The following is an 18,534-nucleotide window of genomic DNA, read 5'->3' as shown; positions in this document are numbered from 1 at the left end:
TCATCGTCATTCCATAATTCATGAGGTTGACTAAGCTTCGCCATAATGCAGTGAATGCATTAAGGTAAAATAGCCTTCGTATATGTATGTACATTTTGCTTGTAATTATTTTCTTATTTTTTACTAAAACTAAAATAAACTAGTACAAGCTGAACTAATGTTGTAGATTCTAGAAATTCATATATAGCTAGTACAAGCATGAGAGGTGATGCGTTTGAATCCTACGCACCGCGCATGATTGTGTTACGAATCATTATTAAATATTTCCTTTAGTATTGGTCGTATTGATCGGTACCAAAGGCCGAGGCTTTTAATCTCAATTTGGCAGTGCTGGTGGGGAGCCCAGCTGTACTAAACAGAGGTTTCTAGCCGGTAGACATGAGAGGTTTTCTTGTAGTGTGCCGTGAAGTTAAAACTGATGAGGACAATCTAGCGTGATGGCGATTGCAGAGAACGAAGCTGCACGGGGATATGTCTTCCATGATTGACAACAGAGCAGAGGAGACGCATGCTTTTCCTAGCTGGAGAGGTTCATTCGAAGCCAATGATGAAGCCCGGAATTGGAGCATCAATGTTTGGCAGGTCAGACACGATCTCTAAATATGGTCAGAAAAATACAGAGAGACCCAACCTGAGGCCAACGGTGCCATATATTATAAAAAAGGACCGAATTAAAGACGAGAGTAGTGGAAATTTATTCATTCATAGTATGGTAGGAGACGGTACCACGACACGACCATCGTTATTCTTATTACATACGTATTATACATGACCAAGGGCATATCATAATAGGTAACGACCGACCCGAGTGATCGTTTTTTATTTATTGCCTCTCAAGCAGCAGCTGGGCATGATGTCTGTGGGTAGGTAACACATGCGATAGCTTAGATTATAGAGAAAGATGATGGACCACAATTCTCCTCATCAGCTAGCACATCGGCACAGTCGTCAGCGTACAACGATTCCTTCCTCCTGGGGCCGAGCCACTGGTCCACCTTCCACTTCCGGCACAGTCGCAGTAGCAGTTGGGGTGGATCCCGTACTGGGTCTCCCAGTCGCTGTTTATCCTGAGGTAGCACAGACATTTCCGACACTTGTCTTTGAACTCGAAGGTGCGGAGAGTCCCTGTCTCATGGACAGTGTCCATCACTTTCGTGATGGCAGGTTCCCTACCATTAAAAATTGCGAAGCGAAGCTTAGAGGCGGTGCCGGCCCCGAACCAGGTCCCCGTCTTAATCGCGAGTGTGTATTGGCACTCATCGCTGGCGCCCATGGTGTCTACTTCAAGGGCAGCCTCATCCTGCTTGTGGTCTTGCAACTATTAATTACAGGTACACACACATATTAAAAACAATTCATGTAATTGAAGTACATATAAGTCTATAGCTCTACGGAGGGAGAAAGTAAACATATAACAGGTATATTTTTTAGAACGTGCCAAACACGTTTTTCATTAAGAAGAAGAGAGTTTAGTTAGAATACAACGAATGTTACAAGAAAAAGAGATATATAACAGTTATGTTGGCTTCTTCTGGCAACTACATACCTCGATGTTGGCTTGGGCTTGCAGGGCAGCGCAAATGAGCAACATAAGGAAGATCACATGCTTAGCCATTGCTACAGCTTCGATAGATCTATACAGATTTTTAGTATGGGCCTACACACACACACATATATATATAGGCCTGTACCAGGGTGCAGAATACTTATTCGGTACCCGAGCACCATCTGCAAGATCAACCTCATACTGGGAGATTGAAACCATCGCTTTTTCAGGTCCTTGGAAAGGAGAATGTTTAGATTGAACTGTTGAAATTGTCGTGTTTCCATAACCAAAATATTTGTTCATCATATCAAACGGTCTTAAGCTCCAACTTATCTTTTTTTATTAATTGAAAGGAGAGCTAGTACAGCAAATATTCAATGACTGGGTGATCTTTACATTCGTGATAAATCTGGCAATACGGCATGTTCGCTTCAGCTTATAAGCCGGCTGAAAAGTCGAAACGGCTGATTTGTTGTGAGAGGAAAATACTATTTGGTGGCTGATAAGCCGGCCGAATAAGCTGAAGCGAACAGGCCCACAAATTGGCGACCAGGTGTCTCAATTTCATGACACAGGGAATTTTGCAATAGACTGAGCAGCCAGGTGTCCCAAGAATACTAATTGGTTAATGAATCTTTGTTCTCTGTCCTCTCCGTGACGAATGTTATCTGCCTCGTAGTCACTTTGCTTGTGACCTACTTGTACACAAACAGATTGAAATCGGACCGTGAAAACAACATATTGAAACATGTGGGCATCTAAACAATACTACAACTTTTTATGCATTGCACTACAAATTCCTGGTGTCTTAATCAGAAGCAGACCATAGTGAGCTCATTGCAATCTCTGTTAGTGTATTCGTTCCTGAAGTTTGCTTGTGACCTCGTTGTACTCGCTGCCGCCCGAGCCTGCAATAGAACATGATAACAAAAGGTTGCGTATAACAATGTCACATGTGGATAGAAAAGCTTCTATGAATGTGTAATTGTAAATAATGAAATATAGGTGCAGAAACCTTGCTACATTCCAATTGAAGTGAGTGAATCCTTGAAAATGAAATAACCTCGCCACAAGTGGTGTCATGTCTGACTCTGAGAATAAAAATTCAATTATATGCAATGTAGTATAACCTCATCATCTTCCAAATGAAGAATGGACCATAAATTATATGTCACTGGAACTAAATCAAGAATCAAGATAGGTTCCTTGTGGCAAATAGTGGCATATTATGTAAAAATCTTGCTATCTTCCAAAATGAAGCGACTGAACCATAAGACCTAAGTTGTTTGCAACCAAACTGGCCTGACCATAAATAGTATGATGTGTGACCAGAAAACTTCAATTACACGCAGTCTTGGTTTCTCGTTCCAAGTTAGATGTACATGCAAAAGCTTCACTGTCTTCCATATAAAATGGATTAACCATAAAAGTCATTTTGGAACCAAAGTAGCCTGAAGGCAAGTAATGTCATATGCAAACACACAAAAAATAGATTTTATGTAATCTGGCATTGATTTAGTTTTTCTTATTGCAAATAATGATGTATTTGAATGCAAATATCTCTTCACACACAGACCATGTTAGAATGAAACTAGTGAACAGAAGTCGGATTGCAAATAATGTTGTGTGAGCACACAAAAAATTCAATGTTATGTAAAATTATGCAAAGTATTTTCTAACTCAAATACAACAATCCATGGCACTCAGTTAATCTCAAATTGTTATCATAGAAAGCTGGGTATATGGCATACTAGTTTACTAGCATACAATATAAAAAAAACTTAGTCTTCAATTAGAACACCCAACAGTTCCTAGTACTTTTCTCCTACCGCCAGGATAGAGAAACTGTATAGATTGACTTATTATTAAGAGTAGTGCCAACCAAATCGAACAAAGCAACAGAGATTATTGGATGCCATCTCACTGCAAGGTGTCCTAACTCCTAAGCAAACAATTTATAAGCTGTAAAATCCAGGAACCTTAAATCTGTAACATCGGCTACCACATACATAGATATATCAATATTGAAAGGCATGCCTAAAGTTCAATACGTGCAATTTAAGAATACTGGATACTTACAGGATTCCAGAAAATTAATCAACGGCTAGTTCATATAACAACTACGGAAGTGGCACTCTGGTCCGCCCTCTACTACATAACTTTAACTAGTAATCAATTTTAAAAATATGTATATTAATATCAAGAAGAAAGAGTTTGCAGGACCCATCTCATGCAAGAGCTAAAACAAAATGAATGGGAGTTGAAGAATAGAATGGGGAAAATGGGTAACCAGATCAAAGCTGCAGGCAGGAACCTAATCTCAGCACATGGAAGTTTCACAGGAAGATGGTCCTGACGCTCAACACCTGCACAAAGGATGCTCCAAAGGTTGTGTTTGGGTTGGAGCCAGCAGAGGTTGAGGAATTCACGTCACAATGTTGGCGTTCTGCTCGCCACCTACAGCTTGACAGTAACAATGGGCTCGGCAGCAGGACCCATCCTGTCATCTCTGAAAAAATAGCAACCCACAACACCGGGGCTCAAAAAAGATGCCAATCGGGCTTACCATAATCATTTCAGATTAAAAAAAAGGCATATTGATCAGGCAAGCTCATGAACCACAATGTTTTCAAGTGCCAAGCTTCCAAAACATCTGGAATGATTAACAAAGTATATTGATCCAAATATATTAACTCATATCAGGTGATCAAACCAAGCCTGCACCTAGCAGCAAATTTGGATTAGCAAATCAGATAAGCATCTCTTGGATGAAATGAATGCATATCAGCCAGTAGGAAGCATGCACATCTGAACATTTACATCACTGAATGAAAACAAGTTGCATATCTGAATTTTGAACAGGAACTCATCTAGACATATTCACAAATAAAACTCATCAATTTGTTTATAAGAGAAAAAGGGAAATTAATAAAGCTCTAGTTATCTGAACAGGAATCCCTCAACCAACAAATACACATCTAGTTCTTATCTGAGGAACCAGCATCCCTCAGCCAACAAACTATGGATTCTACAATTCCCAATCCACTCTTTACTGCAAACTTGAAATTAGTAATCCACAAAGAAAAAATACCAAGAAGGCATCAGTTGCTGGATCCATCTCACGCAAAGACCAAACAAATGAACAGGAGCTGAAGTACAGTCTGATAACAATAGGAAAGCACAAGGAACCGGTCAGATTCTACCTTAGAGCTTGGACGGCTATTGCGGCGTCCGGCGCGGCATCAGTGCGAAGGAGAGGGGCGGCGTGGGGTTGACGCGGAGGAGAGAGTTGGTGCGGGGTCGACGCAAGGGGCAGCGCGGCGTCGATGCGGAGGAGGAGAGGGGCGGGGCGGCAGCTGCGGATGGCGAGCGGCGACGGCGGCTGCGGATGGAGAGAGGCGGAGGCGACTGGATGCCAGATGCGGAGTCGGCGGCGGCGACGAGCTGGTGCCGGAGCTCATAGGGGTTGGCGCGCGGGGCCGGCGGCGGCGGTTGGCGAGCGGCGGCTGCAACGAATGGCGAGCGGCAGCGTCCGCTAGCATGAGAACTAGACGGACAGGAACTGAACGGACCACCCACGACAGGAAGACCCACGTTCGGGGAAAAAAGTCGGAAAAAAAAACTAGGGGAAGCGGGAGAGGAAAAACTGGCGGGAGAGGAGGTGGGAGCCGGATCCGCGGGTGAGCTCGGGTACGGAATATTATTCCATACCTAAGGTATACTATATTCCCCTCTCTCTTTATATATATATATATATATATATTCTATGTTCGGGCGGACCAACCCAACGTTTCCGAGCACCAGTTCCCGCACGTCTCGTCTTCTCGCACGGCTTGCCTGTTGCACGATTCAGGTTCGCAGCAGCTCGCACCCACCGCCCGAAATTGCGCCCCCCCTCCTCTATCGCAAACCAGGCGCCGCTCCCCCGCGACGGCGGTGCGGCGTGCAGATCCGGCAACCTCCGCTCCCCACCCTCCGACCACAGCTTCAACGGTGACCCGGTCTGCCACGATGATTCGACGATGGGACATCTGAACCCCACCCGCGTTTCTGCGACCATGGATCTCCAGGTGCGGCGCCGGCGGCGGCGGCGGCTCCCATCGGGGGCGCCTAAATCCTCCACCGGCGACGACGCTGGGCTGTACGGATCAGGGACTCGCGAATGAGCAGGATGCACGGAGGCGCTGCTTCTTGAGTCCAACAAAGGACACAGCAGCATCTGTTGGTCGGATTTTAGGTATGTTATTGATGAGAATCCTCGCCCTATTTATTTTATTGTTTCAGTAATTTACTCCTTCCAACTAATTTTTCCCTGTTGCCAGCAGATGGGAGCTGAGGATTTGAGCCTGATCTGATTTCTCATATTTCTTTCAGGAGAATGTTTAGTTTTCCAAGTAGATTATATCAAACATGCCCAAATGCCTGCGCTAGATCCGGCCACCTAGGCTGCAGATGAGCATGCAACTGCAAGTTGTGATTACCCCCAATTTTTCTTGCTGCTGCCTTTTTATTCGTTAGTGAGTCCTAATTTCTCAGTGAGATTTTCAATTTCTTCACCCTTGCAGCTTGAAATCGATTTGTTCCAGCAGATCTGCTGCATCCTCAATACGAGCAAAGAGATATCTGCCAGTTTTCTTTCTATATTTTCCCAATGGAAATCACAATCATTTGGTTCCTGATTCTATCCACGTAGTGTAATTGGGAAAATTCCATCATGTAATGTGGTTGATTGTGAACCAGTGAAGTTATTTTTTTTACCCGTTGTGTGGTAACTCAATTCTCACTTTATAAATCCCAGGCCATATTTTACTAGAATAAAAAATTTGATATGTCAATTTTTCTTGCTGTTGTTACTGTAACTCTATAGCTTCCTAGCATATTGTAATTTTGCTGATAAATGACCCACCGCTGTACTGGTGAAGGTTCAGTTCCATTCTCTTTGTTCGTTGCCATAGTCATGCGATATATTGTAAATCCACGTCTGTAACATCTTCAATCATTAGCTGATGCACATCAAATTTACACATCTAGCTGAGATGAAAGAGCTAGTATACGATGAACACCAACATATTTCTGTGAAGTTTGATTGCCTGTCTGATGACCTGAATAATTCATATATTTAGTCAGAGTTCTTTATAACTGTAGGCAAAAACATTGTTTATCAGTCTCTGATTAGTATGGATCAGTCCTACTTGTTGTCATTCATGTTTATTCATTCTAATTTTCATTCACAACAAATGCAGGAACAGGGACCAGTCTGTTCATATAATTACCGTTCACTGGTGAAGGGTCAGTTCCGTTGGCTGATGCATATGGTTTAATTCAGTCGAATTTAGATACCTGCAGGCTGCGTATCGCCCCAGGTTTTCATATATCTTGTTTGATTCCATCTATTTTATGTACAGGCAGGTTTAGCACTTTAGGCACCAGCTGGCTGCTGCATAGGTTTTAGGTACAAATAATTTTTTTGATGATTTATCGCTCTTATAGTAAATTATCAGGCTTCATAGTAAATAATTCTTGTAATTTACTAGGCCTCCATTGACCCTGCACAATGGTAAATTAACCAAATACTTTACTACATTTCGATTTATGTGGATTTCACTAGTAAACTTTTAATATTGTTGGAACTGAATGTTATAGTAGTTTCGTGGACTCATGTTCATTAGTTGTCAAGAACTTTCTTTATCAAATCATAGTCAGAAAATTACATCTGCCATCATTGTGTTACTGTAATTTTTGACTGATCAATTATGTGGTAAATTAACCATAGTAGTTTCTTGGACTCATGTTCATTAGTTGTGAAGCACCTTCTTTTTATCTTTTGCTCACGGAACTAAAATTTTGGTTATTTCAAAATTCTCGTAATTTCTCTTAGTGAGAGTCGATGGTCTTTAGGTGCATAGCGCTATTGTAAATATATCATACCATTTACTCAGTTTTTTTTCCATCAGTTCTCATAATTTTACTGTAAACAATTATGGTAATTGTAGGAGACCTTCAGGGTCCTTCACCGCGGTAAATTCACTATATAATTTACTATTTTTAAGCAAGCCGGTTTCAACATGTTTAAGAGTTGTTCATTTGTGTGGATCTGTCCTTTATGTATCATGGAACTACAATTACCATTTATGTCAGAACTTGGTCAGTATTTTTGCAAATTTAGGAATTCATGCTATTTTTGTAAATTTAGGAATTCATGCTAATTACTTATCTGAATGGGTACGGACTTCTTAGCTTTCATCGATTCATCTGTTTTGTGCTTCAAATTTGTGACAAACCTCCAATTTTTATTGCTGCATGCAGAATGAATGTTGATGGATCTCCGTGCACCTCGATCCGGAACAGTACCAGCATCACCCGTGCACCCATATCAGCTAATCGATTTTCCTGCAGTAGCTGATGGATCTCCGTCGCAGCGCACACGCACAAGAGATGGAGCAAATTACTGCCAATGGAAATCCAGTTGTAAGCATAATCAGTGTTTTATTGTCTTATTTTATCAGCAGAAGGAAATGGTAGACTATATTCATGTTAATTTTAGTAAATTGTGTTTCTTGTAAATTATATACATCAAAATGATGATAACCATTGGTGCCTTATTGTAATTTCATCCTATACATTGCGTGATCCATTATTTTAGTGTAACTGATTATAGATGAGTAATGCGATAGTTTTCAGCAGCACTTAATATATTAGTTCTCATGGAAAATCAATTGTTCCTTTAGATCACTAGGCCTTCAGTGTCCCTTTACAGTAGTAAATACCTTCTGTAGTTTACTACTGTTTTCTCAAAACTATATGGACATTATGGTTGTCTTATTGTAAATTTCTGATATATCAGTTGCTTATAGATAGCTTTGTAGATCCTTAAACTAGTCTTGTTTTCAGATGTTGAATGAAGATTACCTTGCTGCGTTAGTGCCTGTGAGATAATCTCCTAGTACACCAAAACATCTCTGACCAATACGTTATTGTCAAGCTAAAGCAATTTCTTTGCTCGCTGCATTTTTGTTCTAGTTAGTTCATTACCCCTTCTAATTTATTTTACCACAGATGCTGGAAAAGGTGACTCAGTTTAGGTTAGAGTTGCGTTTATATATGCTTTACTACCCACTGAACATGAACAATAAGAAGACTCTTGCCGGACTTGGGGCACACAGGCCTCGATCTTTATCGACATGGCTGATTATGTGTCCAAATAAGTATGTAAGATACTCATTGGCAAGCTAGAGCTCTCTTTCTCTGGTAATCTTGTTACTGCAGTCATGGCATTATCATAAATTTACTTCCTCAGCTGCCATATAAAATTTGGAAATATAACTGTGGCTCTTTTCCAGCATGCCTGTTTAATTAAAAATTGTACAGTTCCAGGGTTTCATGCATGTTGAATTATCATATTAATTACTAATGTTCTCATTTTAAATGATTCCAGGTGATGATGCCTCGTGGGAGTTACTGGGCACTTGTGCCTTCTCTCCACCATCCTGGTGCCTACCTGCATGGGCTCACCACTTCCTATATTCTGAGGCCAAAGGATATGGAGGGCACTGCGCTTGCCAACCCTGCCTAGTTCTACTCCGATGAGCTTATTCCGTCTCCCCAGACAATTCTTATGATCAAAATCAGTTGGAGCTAGGGCAAGCAAGCAGCAGACTGTTTGGCGCAAACTCAGATTGTTGTGTTATATCCATGTAAAAATCCAGATTGTATGGTTGGAGCAGTGCCAAATAAAATGTGGAAGAAAGCACTTTAGATTCTATATTAAAGAAAACACTTGTTTCAATCTGTATAGTGGTAAATCACCTTATATTATAGTCAACATATAGGCTAAGTTACAGTAAGTTACGACACAATGTAGTATGCGACATATTGATTCTAGTAAATAGTCTATGTTGTCGTCTTGAGCATTCGAATTATCGTAACTGTATCACGATAAATTGGTCTTTATAGTGATTGGTTCCTCGAATAGCTAATATCAAATTATTGTAACTTCATATCCTAATTATCATAAGCATGCGTGTCCTCAGCATCACGGATTACTATTGATCCTAGCGTCGCAGCAGTCAGCTTTGCACCTTTGTCGTAGTTACTATATTAGTTAATCAGTACGGAAGGCAAAAAACGCCAACCTGCCGCTGATTACGGACCAGGCAGTAAATGATCGAAGCGCTGGGCTAGCTCGCTACGAACGCGAGCCTGGAGGCTGCATCGATTAGGATACACTAAGAGTATGAAAAAAAATATAGTACTGGACTACTGAACGAGTTACTAAAAAATCATTTTCCTCGATCCTATTAGGGCAGTCCCAATGGGACATTGATGATATAGTTTCTATATCTATTAATTACCTTGACAACTTAACTTTTTGCTCATGTGGCAATGAAGTTAATGTAGAGAGAACACACAACTAAGAAATAGTTTCCTTCTTAAGAAACTAAGTCTTCACGGGAATCAACGCACCAACAAACTAGAGAAATGGTATTGCGGAGAAACCACCGGTTTCCAACGGCCTTCTCTGGATCCAGTCCGCCTGGAACAGGGAGTCCACCAAGCACCGGGTCTCCTTTACGTGCATTAAGGATCTGGTACTAGAAGAGAGAATGATTGGTTGGATTTTTGTTTAGACTCTAGATAAAAAAATTGCATTGTGAAGGATGATTTCTTGATACAATATCTTAGACTATGGGAACTACGATGGTTTCTCCCATTGGGACTGCCCTTACTCCATTACTGCACTTATATGACCATTCTGACTTATTATTATTATTTTTTGAATGAATTCTGACTTATTATTGAGAACTTGCTCATTAAGAATACGCTAATTAAATTCATATGATGGAAAAACTACTCGCAGATCAAATTCTTCAGTTAATGGTTGGGCAAAGCAAGCAATGCGGAGCTAGTCGAGACACTGCTCCAGTTCTTCACATGGAAACTACTCGTAGCTCAAATTCTTCACCTGGAAACCTAACTAGTAGTAGCACCTTTCTTCTTCAAATGTTGGTTGAATGGTCGCAGGATGAGTCTCATACAGTAAATATAACACACATTCCCATTTACTGGTAAGATCATCAATCGAATGAGAGGTTAGATAATCTGATAAATTCTGGAAGATTAATGATCTAAAAGAAAGAGACTATGATTTTGAGCTAGATTGGCTGCTTAGCATTGCATCTTGAATGACCAATGATGTGCAGTTCAATACTACGACTGAATCAGAAACAAAACAAAAGAGACAAAATAAAATAGTAAAAATAAGCACTCTAACTTCTGAAATAAAAAACACTCTTATGAAACACTAAAAAGGGAGTGTCCGTAGCTCACCCCAGGTGCCTAAAAAAATTAAAAAACAGGAGGCAAGCTTGTACATCAGAGGCTCGGAGCTCCTTTAGGATGCACCGCTTCCTACTGGGAAATTGATGATGGGCGCGGTGGTTCGTCAAGGATCTGGATGGGGGAAGCTCACGAATCCCTGCCGTCGTTGGCGCGCATCACTCCCCGCTGCTATTGCCGCCGCCGCTCCCGCTGTTGTTAAATACTTCGATAAAAATGAATGAAAATGCTAGAAAATGAATTACTGGACTACTTATAAAAATGAATGACAACTTGACAAGCCTATTGATAAAAATGAAAGACAATGCTAGAAGATAAATTACTGGGACTATTGGATGAATTACTAAATTACTGAATAATCCTTATCATCAGGCCCACCACGAGGTACGCGAGTTGCTTGAGTGTGCGACTTGCTTGAGTGTGCAGCAGTCCAGCAGGCAGAGAGCTCCGCGTCCCGGCGACGCAGACACGGCGCCAGCAGGGTCACACCCTCCGCGCCTCTCGAGAGGCGTGGAGGATCTGTCCACCAACCTTCCTCCCACGGGGGAAACCGGGCCTCGCCCATTCGACGGACTCCACCACGCGTGGGCGGCGGGGCTTCGTCCGTCCACCACCGCGTCGGCCCCATCCGCGACGCCTGTGACACCTTGGACACGCGGAGGCGCTCCCGTGTGGACAGGGAGGACAGAGCCGACCGCGACTACCACGGTCGACTACCACGTACATCGTGGTAGTCGCCACGACGGTGAAGAAGATCGGAGCCCGAGCCCCGACCCGGCGGGCCCAGGGCCTTCTCCACGCGCATCCTGAACGCGCCGTTCCCAGCGCGCTTCAGACAGCCCACCAACGTGGCCAAATACTCTGGGGAGACGAACCTCGGGCCTTGGCTCAGCGACTATCGGCTTGCCTGTCAGGCCGGAGGAGCGGATGATGACCTGTTCATCATTCGCAACCTCCCACTGTTCTTGGCCGACTCGACGTGAGCCTGGCTGGAACACGTTCCGTTAGGTCGGATCCGTAACTGGAACGACCTGAAAGAAATCTTTGTAGGGAACTTACAGGGCACATACATGCACCCCGAAAACTCCTGGGACCTCCAGAGCTGCCGCCAGGGGTCGGGTGAGACTCTCCGAGAGTACATCCGACGCTTCTCCAGGAAGCACCCCGAGCTCTCCAACGTCGCCGACGCCGACGTCATCGGGGCCTTCCTGGCAGGGACCTCCTGTAGGTCTCTGGTCCACGAACTGGGACGTGTAGGCCCACGGACCACCAAGGAGCTCCTCGACATTGCCGCTGACTTTGCCTCGGGCGAGGAGGCCGTCAGGACGATATTCGATCACTCCAAGGGCAAGGCAAAGCGGGAGGAGGATGCTGACGAAGGCGCCTCCAATCGCCAGAAGAAGAAAAAGGCCGCAGCGGAACCCCGAAGGCTGCGGAGGGGCTTAAGCACGACTACGGACGAAGACGACGATGATGATGATGAGGATGATGACGAAGAAAGCTCTTTCGCTTTATAAGGAGCGCGCGGCAAACGAAATACGAACCGACCGCATCTATTCCGACGTCAGGTACATCCCGTCACCTCCGCCTTTCTCCGAAAACCGTACGCACGATCTCCTTTTAACCGCAGGGAACACCGTGCCTCCTTACCCCACGAGCTCGGTGTTTTCTGCCGCTTCGACTCCCGGAGGTCATACGCACAACTTTCTCTGCAAGCGGACTAGGGCTCGCTTCAGGTAAAAAAGGGATATAGAGCTGAAAACGCTCTTACGGCCCATTACGGTCCAGGGGTTCGAAGGTTGGCCCTCCAGAGGGTTCGACAGCGGCCCCAGGATATCCACCGAGCAAGGGGTGAGAAGGGATGGGTCCGCTAGCGGCCACCACCTAGGCGAGCGAAAGCTAAGGGCGTCCCGACCTCACGTTCGAGTTCGGGCTAGCGTCTAAGTTCATGGTTTTTCCCCGAAGAAAGGCAACGAGCCTCCGAATCCGATCGAACGGACTTGGGAACTATATGAACTGGCCAGTCCGAATCTGGAGTACGCCACCAGCTTGGCCCGAGCCGGACCCCCTCGAATGGGGACCGAGACTCCACTCGAACCGATACGTTCGTAGCTCAATGAGCACCACGGTTTGTCCAACAAGGATAGCGTGGCACGGCTCACCCCCTTCGTCTCAGCGAACGGACGCTTGAGGGGTAACGATCAAAAGCCGATCTAGCCTTCCGATCGGTCTCCTACAACGCGTGGGGGCTCGGGGGCTAGCATCGCAACCAATGACCACGCGTGTGGTCACGATTTGAGGTCTTGAGGTGGGAGTGCCCTACGGAACAATGAGGAATCCTCCCACGCCAAGTCATCCACAAGACAGCCCGCCTGATCAAACCCCCCGCCAAGTCGGACCAACAACACTCCCTATCCCTGATCAACTACTGCCTGCAGGGCGAACAGAGATCCCCGACGAACGACGAGAGCAGCCTCTGGAGGAGCATCCTTGCTCCACCATAGGCTCGGGGGCTACTGTTGGGGGGAAATATTAATGACCTCCTAATGCCCCTTAAAACAACAATCATGAAGGCCCAGGCCCACCTGCGGTAATGATGATTGCCGCCAGCCCAGCATGGGCAGGAAACATCCCGCTCCGCCTCGCCTGACCCAGGGCCCTAGGGTCGGACACTCCCGACCCCTCGATGGCAAAACTCCGCCTCGCTCGACCCACGGTCCCACAGTCGGATGCGCCCGACCCCTCGCCGCAAGGTTCTGCCTCGCCAGACCCCGGGCGTAGGGGGTCGGACTCATCCGGGCCCACAAGATGAGGGTCCGCCTCGGGCGTAGACCGGCAGACGAGGGTATGGATCTCGTGGGCCCCCTCATCGATCTTGCCATAAATGCACCGCGGCTCTGGCGCGCAGAAAGGTGCCCGCGCCTCTCAACGTGACCGCCACAAGTACCCGGGCGGAACACTGTAGCCACGACCGCACAGGCTATAGTGGCCACAAGGCACTCATGGCAGGCGCCGCCCGGCACAGGAGGAAGCTCCGCCCGTTCTCGTGCCCCACGTATCCGACGACAGGGACGCGACGTCCGTGTCCCACGGGCCGTAAGCAATACAACAGGGGTCAGCCGTCTCCCCCAACGTGCACAGTTGCCACGACCGGACACTATCATCATGCTTGGCGGCAGCGGTCGCTAGGAAGATCGTCGACAAGACTCAAAGACAGCCGGCCCCGCTCCGGTGGACGCGCTGACACGAGTCGAAGGCCGGAGCAGGAGGCGGCGACCCGGGGACTTGGTCCTTCTTCTTGTACTTTACCTTACTTAGCTTATCTCTTTTACTTCTCCACAAGACCCGGTTCACCTGTAACCCTGAGCCCTCCTTGCACTATAAAAGGAGAACCAGGGGCCCAATACCGGGAGGACTCTCAAGCCAACAGAACACACACACTCTCCTCTAGAGCATCAGTGCACACCCAAGAAACTTGGGAGCGGCTCCTTCTCTCACCCGTTTGTAACCCCTACTACAGACCTTGCGTGAGTAACACGAGCGGCTCCTCATACTGGACGTAGGGCCTTCTTTGCCGAACCAGTCTAACCCCGTGTCCTCTCACGCCACCATCCGAAGCCTTACGCGTATAAAAGAAATTTACTAGCCGTAGTCTTGATTCGCTAATCTTGATAACGACACTAATGAACAACAAAATACACTGGAGCTAGATATTGTTTAAAACATTACTGAGCATTATTATTACTGTCATACTTGATTGCCAGAGCTAATTACCAAAAGACAATCAATTACTAAACACTATATTACTGCCTGCTTGATTACAAAACCATACCTCAATACTACTGATCTCTATACTACTATAGCCTACTTGATTACAAAAACATTTCACATCTTTTACCAAAACATTTCTCAATTACAATAGGCAACATCTTTCAGTAGATTTGTTCCTTTTAGTAACTGGTATTTCTCTTATTAGTAACATGACATATAATCTTATTCACAGCTGGTTGAATCCTTTGTGGCTAGGGAAACATTTCATCACTATGCAGTCAAATTATATCTTTTCTTCCTAGCACAGTGGAGCTCTCAGAGGTCACGGCCCTCCAACACCTGCGCCATCCACGAAAGTTCGCAAGTGGCTGATCGCTCCGATTCCTGCAACTTAGGTGCTATTATTGAAGGGAGAAAAATTATAATGATAAATACTACTGAACAAAAAAAAAGACAGTTGGGGCTACTAGTGAAGAGGGAACAATTTCTACTGGATTACTAATAGACTCAATGCTACTGAAAAAAAAGGCATTGACCTTCTAATGCTCTGCCTAACCAAACCCAAATAGCCTACAGCTCAATACAATGCACTTGAGCATTCAGTAATCACCTGCTGGCAGGGTACACGTGAAGTTGTAATTCAACATTAGAACACACACAATATTCGTGAACCAGCCTGCAAAAAAATCACAAATGGGAGCCACGAATGGGAAGGTGGGGGAGGGTGGTCGCTGAGGCTCACCTCTGTCCCCCCCCCCCCCCCCCCCCCCCCCGCTCCTGCTTGTGAACGACCAGTGGCAGAGGGTCAATGCCCCCATGGAACAAAATCAATCAAAGCTACCCATCTGAGATCTGCAAAAAATCGAAACTCATAGGTACAGGATCAAATCAAATCAGCAAATCAATCATACACACCGTGAACGCATTCTGCGTGGGTTTGATGGTGGAGGAGCATATGGTTAGATGCTCACCGGAGTTCCTTGCCACCTGCTCGCCCACTGCTCGTCCGTTCCCCTTGCTCGCTACACCACGGAGCCCTGGAACACTGCAGCGTCAGCGTCTCACCAATTGCTCCGAGAATCTAGCGTAATGAAGTTCCGCTCTCGGCGCAGGAGATGGACTCACCAGGCATGAGAGCAATCAATCGTCGCTTGTTAATGCCGTAACTGCTGCCACGTGGACTAGCTACGGAATAGCCTATTCCATAGCCGGCTTCGGAGTATACTCACCCGCCTCTTCCCTGTTGCTTGTGGATTTCCTGAGAAGACCATGCTGGATGGTGGCTCCGTATTGTCTTTTGGGAACAAGACACGAGTGCGGAAGTTTATCGTATCATTTCTCTAGCCGCATCATCTTGAAATGGCAGAGGCTTTTCTCCTGTTGATGCTATCATGCAGTGCTTCTGGGGCGATAGGCACCACGACTGTGGGCAGCGCAAGGACGGGCACCTTGAGCCCAGCCGTCGGCTCCTCTGTACATGGGGAGCAAAGAAGCGAGGTCACACCAGTGCGCACCCACCACATCGCCTTCGCCTTCAAGGGTATGATTATGTCCATTCTGGCGCGCATCCACTGCACTGTGCCCAAGCAGAGTCACCAGGAGATTGCAATCTGTGCAGGAGCTTCAGCAGCAAGCACTTGTTCTTTACTGCAAGATTCTTGATACCGAGGCCGCCTTGTTCTTTTGGACTTTTGGCTGACAAAGCATTTTCCCAAGCAACGAGACACTGCGCTCCATGGACCATCTCCTCGCCAGACCACAAGAAATTGAGATGCCATGCGTCCAGGGCGTCTAGAGTCCCTTGCGGCAGCAGCATTGTCGACATCAATCTCCGATCCGCCCTTACTATGCTTTTCTGTTTTGCATATTTACCTCCTTATTCTTGTACTGATCCATATACACGCACACAAATTATTCAGCACTCCCCTCTCTTTTAGTCTTTTTATTACGCTTAACATTATTCTTGTACCTAAACGACTAGTCTAATAAAAAAGAGTACACTTCAGCACTCCCCTCACACAAAATATGATCGTCGCAGATGATCGAGCTCCGGAGGAAATTAGTCTACATCTATTGTTAAGCGCTTAGATTGATTAAACTATTACTCCATCAAGCTATGCAGTGCGGATGGCGCTCTGTGTGCTTAGGAGACCAGATCCATAAAAAACCTTCGCGAAGAACAGGTGGCAGTTCAGTAATAGACTTTGCTATTGAGCTATTCACCTACACACACTGACACATGCATCAGCGAGCTATTAAAATTAAAATACTAAAACCTGTCAGCTTTAATTAACTTTTCGAGCGGTCATGGACATGGTGACCTATGCGGAATGTATATATGTATACATAATATATATTGTGCGCTTCAACTCGTCCCAATCACATGATTAAGGACTTTGGATTCCCGTGAGAAAACGGTGGTGCTGATGCTGATGCAGAGCACTCTGCCTTTGACGACCTCACTGATCATGTCATGCTGACGTGGAAGTCGTGCCACCTCTTAGATTTGTACTTGCACTCTGGCTGGAAGCGAAGGGGGTGTTTAACATTTAGAGGGTCACATCGGATGTTTGGACGCTAATTAAGAGGATTAAACATGAGCTAATTATAAAACTAACTGCAGAACCCTATACTAATTCACGAGACGAATCTATTAAGCTTAATTAATCCATCATTAGCAAATGATTACTGTAGCACCACATTGTCAAATCATGGACTAATTAGGCTTAATAGATTCATCTCGCGAATTAGACTCTATTTGTGCAATTAGTTTTATAATTAGACTATATTTAATACTCCTAATTAGTATCTAAATATCTGATGTGACAGGTACTAAAAGTTTAGGAGTGGGTTGCCAAACAGGGCCGAATTCGTTTCAGCTTCAAGCGGGTTTGGGCCTAGCAGGCTCGAGGCTCCTCGAATTTTGGAAACATTTCAATGGAGATTTTTTACAGGTCAAACGAGACCTAAGACTTAGGGGGTGTTTGACACACAGGGGTTAAAATTTAGCCCCTGTCACATCGGAGGTTTGGACACTAATTAGGAGTATTAAACATTGGTTAATTACAAAACTAATTGCACAACCTCTAGGCTAAATCGCGAGACGAATCTATTAAGCCTAATTAGTCTATGATTTGATAATGTGGTGCTACAGTAACCATTCGCTAATGATGGATTAATTAGGCTTAATAGATTCGTCTCGCAATTTAGCCTAGGGGTTCTGCTATTAGTTTTGTAATTAGCTCATATTTAGTCATCCTAATTAGCATCCGAACATCCGATGTGACAAGGCTAAAGTTTAGCTCCTATCTCCCAAACACCCCCTTAACCTAAAATAAATTATTAGATTAAATCTATTTGCATTAAAAAAGATTGCATTAAAAAATCCGATAAAACAAGGGCGAGTGCACATGGTTGCAGTTTTTTCATCTGCCCCATCCACTGCTCGATACCTCCATGGGCACGGAGGTGATCGAATCAGGCGGCGGAGGTGCCTCCGGTCGCCGCGCGTGCCCTCACCAGCACCACCAAGCTTGACAGGCTCCTGTCCCAGGTGCCGCCACTGCCGCTGCCGCTGCCGTCGTCGCCTGGCCGATCGGCCAGCGCACTAGAGCAGACACAAAAATGCAATGATCTTATCGCTGAAGATAGCGCTCAGAAGATCGTCGGGTGCCAAAAGGTCAGGAGGCCTTGAGGTAATCGCGAGTATAACCTTCCTGCTTCCTCATCAGATGAAATTTAAGGGGTACAGCTTGATGGTCCACATGTCTCACTTGCCCTTGTGCTGCCCTGTGTTGGGATACACGGTATGCTACTCGCTAGCACACAAAAATATAACTGCGTAAACAGAATCACTTAAGAGTAGATGATCATAGATTATA

General features: G+C 45.2%; 1 long non-coding RNA gene across 5 annotated transcripts; it reads left to right on the top strand.

Moving 5' to 3' along the window:
- The first annotated feature begins 5,329 nt into the window (after positions 1-5,329).
- Positions 5,330-9,456, top strand: LOC117834140 (uncharacterized). 5 transcript variants are annotated; one of them, XR_004635710.2, is made up of 4 exons: positions 5,330-5,783; positions 5,921-6,909; positions 7,853-8,014; positions 8,982-9,456. It is a non-coding gene; the product is annotated as an uncharacterized lncRNA (long non-coding RNA). The 5 variants fall into 5 exon arrangements; XR_004635708.2 differs by having other exon boundaries at positions 5,872-6,909; XR_004635709.2 differs by having other exon boundaries at positions 5,869-6,909.
- Positions 9,457-18,534: the final 9,078 nt, after the last annotated feature.

The sequence above is a fragment of the Setaria viridis genome, chromosome 8 (genome assembly GCF_005286985.2).
Source record: "Setaria viridis chromosome 8, Setaria_viridis_v4.0, whole genome shotgun sequence".
Classification (NCBI taxonomy): Eukaryota; Viridiplantae; Streptophyta; class Magnoliopsida; order Poales; family Poaceae; genus Setaria; species Setaria viridis.
Note: the sequence above shows the minus strand (reverse complement) of the source record. Positions and strands in the feature narration are given on the sequence as shown.